The following is a 5,000-nucleotide window of genomic DNA, read 5'->3' as shown; positions in this document are numbered from 1 at the left end:
TAAACTCAAGAGGGCTTCGCGACCCCCCATGGATCTTTGGAGACCCATATGTTGGGTCCCGACCCATAGGTTGGGAACCACTGGTGTAGCGTACTGAATGATAAAGGGCTGGCTTTTTGCATGCACCTAAAGGGGTTATATCACTTGATATACAGTGCACATAGTAATTCACCTTTCGTCGAATTCCATTAGAGTCTTGTGCAGGCTGAGTTGTGTGTATGTGTGTGTTTTTTGGACCCCCTCCCTCTCCCTTGTGAACTGGTCTGGTTAGAGGGAATGGTGAGTCATTGGTAAAGAGAAATGTGTGCGCGTGAGTGTGTGCGTGAGTGTGCGTACACTGGTGTGTGTGCATGCATAAATGAATGATGTGTGAGCAGTGGCGGAACAATTTCACACAGGGCCCCAGGACAAGACACTGATAGGGCCCCCTACACAGCTTTCCAAGCTCACAATAGGGCCCCCTCCACCAACATGGGAGGGCCATTGGCCCAGGGGCAAGTGCCCTGCTCGCCCTCCCTATAGCTCCGCCCCTGTGTGTGAGTATAAACAGTATGTGTGCACACTTACATGTCTGTGTGCAGTACACTGACTGGATAGCAAACAGTGTAAGTGGATAAGCCCCGAACTCTGGGAGAGAAGACAAGCCTGGCTGTCATGACCAGATAAGGGTCCAGCGAGCAGACACTGAGATTCCTGTTGACCACATGCCCTATCAGAGAGGCACCCCGTGGGGAGACGCCGAGGTCACATGTGATTATATGTTCAGTGATATCTCATGGGGACATAGTCACACACACACACATACACATGCACACGCACACGCACACGCACACGCACACACACACACACACACACACACACACACACACACACACACACACACACACACACACACACACACACACTCGCTACTGCCAAGAAAGAACTGTACTGCAATACATCCCACGGTCACACCATCCAGGGAAGCCGACAGAATGGGACAAAGGGGTCAGTTGTTCTGGGCCCAGGGAAAGGGGCGCCCAAATCAATATACTGGTATATTATGTATTGAGAAAGGGGGGGGGCTTTCAGATGACTTGGTCCCAGACCCAGTTAAAACTGCCCATGGTGCTTGTCACATACACACTCATGGCCAGGAATGAACTCCACTTAACTCCACAGTCACACCCACAGACTCAGCCATGTACTGTGGCAGTGCACCCTGCTGTGCTGTCACCGTTTCCCCCACCAAGTCAACTTCCAGGTACTGCCATTACATATTGAAAGCACAGTGACAACGCCTACAAACAGGAGTACCGTGACAACGTGAACAGCTACTGTACCGTGCAAGCCTAAATGCTCAAATTTTTCCCCCTCTCGTTTAATCTGTCCCCCAGAGTGGGAAATCCCTACCTCAAGCCAGCGGAGGAGGGGAGAAAGCCAGCGGAGGAAGGGAATGGAGAGAAAAAAAACACAGAATGAAAAGTGTGCAGAGAAGAGATTCATTTCCAAAGCACTTGCCCCTGCCCTGTGTCTTTTCTGGAAAAAAAAACACCCCAATAAATTTTGTATTATATGAAATATAGCCATCAGCCTCAGATTTCTGGGCAGTAAGTTGCAATTATCTGCCAGGTTTACAGCGTTATAATTTAGTCTCTGTCTCTTGTCGTCTGGCCGTGGCCTACAGGCTTGTTGAGCTGCCTGTGCAAGGGAGTACCAGAGAGAGAGCTTGAATGATTAAAGCCGACCATCAAGCTTGTCTTTTAAATTATGCTATCTCTACTCCAGACAGTTTTTTCCAACAAAGAAAGGGAGGGCAAAGACGTCCAGGAGATTTAAGATCCTCTGTCTGAAAGGGAGGAACACAAATGAGCAATGTTACATTTCAGTGGGTGAGGAGAGAAGTCTTTCTATTTGCTTTGGGATGAGGAACGTGCGTAGAGATGATGTTCATTCAGTTCCACCACAACTACACTTCACTCAGTATAAATGTAGTGTCAATGAAGCACTATGTACGTGGAATAGGCTACTATATGTGGAATGATGTGTGTAGGCCCATTGTCTTGTGTGTAATGTCTTCTGTATTTATGTATGTTGTATGCTACTTGACACCTTAATTTTCCATCGGGATTAATAAATGATACTCTACTCTACTCAACTCTACTCTATACTGATAAACTATGGACCCTACAGGTGTGGAATTAACACTGGATTTACTAACACCATTTTACAGCTCGAATGGCTCTGCAGAGTTGATTTAACACTCAAAGAAATGAATTGATCACTAAAATCAACTGGGTCAGAATAGTGTTACACACATAATTAACACTGCATTTAACACTACATTAGACTGTACAGCATAAACTGTTGCACCTGTGTACTGTTCTGGCCCTGATGTTTCTCATTTCGCACTAAACCTCATTTAGGTACCCTGCATTATGCCTGTGTAATGAAAATAAAGTTGTATCTAATCCAATCTAATCTACAAGTCATCTAACCTTCGTATGCTTGAAAAAAACCACCATCTTTAATTAATTTAAGACTCCAGCTGGCACTTTCTATGGGCATTTTCAACAGCATATATCTTTCCTCCATCTATTTTGCTGTGATATTTCACTGATGTTTAATGTCTTTGTCAAGACACTTTTTTGTAGTCCAACCACTGGCAATCATGACAGACCATTAGTGTGGGCCATTGATTTACTACACTGTCACCAACAGTGTAGATCACAGCAATTAACAAGTGATCTAGGAAACACACATAGGTACACACATATGCACGCACGCACACACACACACGCACACATGCATGCACACACACACTCACACAAACATAGGTGGACGCACACACACACACACACACACACACACACACACACACACACACACACACACACACACACACACACACACACACACACACACACACACACACACACACACACACACACACACACACACACACACACACACAGGCGGACACACACAGGCGGACACACACAGGCGGACACACACAAACACATATAGGCTGTAACATACACACATGCATGTATGCAGATGCGCACAAACACGTGCATGTACATAGGCGGAAACATACGCACACTTAACACATGGTACACACAAACACACAAACATGCAAGCACACAGATAACATATCAAGCACACATACGTACATATTTTAAACTCAGACACGCATGCATGCACACCCGCACACACACACACACACACACACACACACACACACACACACACACACACACACACACACACACACACACACACACACACACACACACACACACACACACACACACACACACACACACACACACACACACACACACACGCACACACACACACACACACACACACACACTATTGATAACATCCAATTAAGGTTAGCTCCACTAGTCTAGAAATGGCCAGGTTCAGCTCGCCCTGTGTGCCTTGGGGAAATCCCACAACGGAGAGTATAATCTGATCAACGGCACAGCCTCTGTTTTTCTCTTTCCCCAGGCCCAATTACACCACTGCTGGCTGTGCATGTTGCTACACACTCCACTCCATACTCACATACAATACACCAGTCCTCATTGTTGTTTCCCTGCTCCAAACATCCAATCCACTTGTATGGACGGAGAGCCATGACTGTGTTCCCCCAATATGGATTGACCATGGAATCACCATTGTTGTTTTAGAATGCTGCCAAACGGAACACAAAGGCATCACAATGGCAATCCATGTTGATTGGTTGACTCGGCAGGCAGCGAGCAAGCCATAAGATAATGGACATGATGGCTGGGCAATGTCATGTGGGTTGTGTTGTGTCTCCTCTGGGTGGACCAAAATGAAGTTGTCACACTAGGCAGACGGTTTGGTCTGTTTTTTTTGGTCACTCGCGTGGGCAGGATTAGAAGGGCAAACATGAATGCTCCCTCGGCAAGGGTAATGGTGCTGCATGCATGGACAAGGTCCCTGTGGAACGCTGAACATTCGTGACTAAACACAATGACCAACTGACAATTATAGCCAAAGGACCAATGAAGACGTTTCTGGCTCTGCGCCAACTGAAGACCAATGGTGCAGTCGCCCCAGAGAGGACGATAGAAATTGAGAGAGAGAGAGGGAGCAAACAGGTGACCAAGAAAAGGGAACAGATACAGAGCATGAGAAGAAGAAGAAGAAGAAGAAGAAGAAGAAGAAGAAGAAGAAGAAGAAGAAGAAGAAGAAGAAGAAGAAGAAGAAGAAGAAGAAGAAGAAGAAGAAGAAGAGAGAGAGAGAGAGAGAGAGAGAGAGAGAGAGAGACAGAGTACTGACTGAATGAATGAGTGGAGGAGTAGGCCGGGTGCTGAAATTCCCCTCTAACAGTATCCCCACTAAACTGTGTCCTTTCAGTTGCTGGGATTACCTAACACGATTACCAGGGAAAAGAGCGGCAGGCACATCAGCCAGGGGGACTGAACAGAGCGGAGAGGGACCGACCGTGCACCCATCCCCCAATCCCCTCAACCCCACTACCACCACCCCTCTCCGTAATTGCGTCGCCGAGAGATGAGGAAAAGGTGTCAGGTGGAGATTAGCCCAGGTGAGAGCCGCCGTTGCCGTGACGATAAGATACTCGGCGCGGCAATGCACCACCACCATCACCACTACCCCCCCCCCCCCACCCCCACCCCCCCCGCCCCCCCCCCCCCCCCCCCCCCCCCCCCCCCCCCCCCCCCCCCCCCCCCACACACACTCTGTCTGTCTCGGCTAAGGGGCGGCCATTGAGGAGCTGAAGAGAAGCCTGGGCCACAGAACGTGAGCGGCGTACAATTCAGGCTTGCTATCGTTTGTTTGACGGCACACCACTCTCTCTCTCTCCATCACTTCATGCCTTTCTCTCTCTCTCTCTCTCTCTCTCTCTCTCTCTCTCTCTCTCTCTCTCTCTCTCTCTCTCTCTCTCTCTCTCTCTCTCTCTCTCTCTCTCTCTCTCTCAATATTTCTTCCTCTGTTTAAGTCTCTTCCTCGCTACCTCCTCT

General features: G+C 48.0%; 1 long non-coding RNA gene across 1 annotated transcript in view; it reads right to left on the bottom strand.

Annotated features, from left to right (window-relative positions):
- LOC134464608 (uncharacterized) overlaps positions 1–3,624 on the bottom strand; it is a 14,600-nt gene extending 10,976 nt beyond the window's left edge. The window contains exon 1 of the long non-coding RNA XR_010037973.1: positions 3,553–3,624. This is a non-coding gene — a long non-coding RNA (uncharacterized LOC134464608). The remainder of the gene's footprint in view (positions 1–3,552) is intronic.
- Positions 3,625–5,000: the final 1,376 nt, after the last annotated feature.

Source organism: Engraulis encrasicolus, chromosome 15, assembly GCF_034702125.1.
Source record: "Engraulis encrasicolus isolate BLACKSEA-1 chromosome 15, IST_EnEncr_1.0, whole genome shotgun sequence".
NCBI classification, from domain to species: Eukaryota; Metazoa; Chordata; class Actinopteri; order Clupeiformes; family Engraulidae; genus Engraulis; species Engraulis encrasicolus.
The sequence above is the reverse complement of the archived record's forward strand: the minus strand, read 5'-3'. Positions and strand labels throughout refer to the sequence as shown.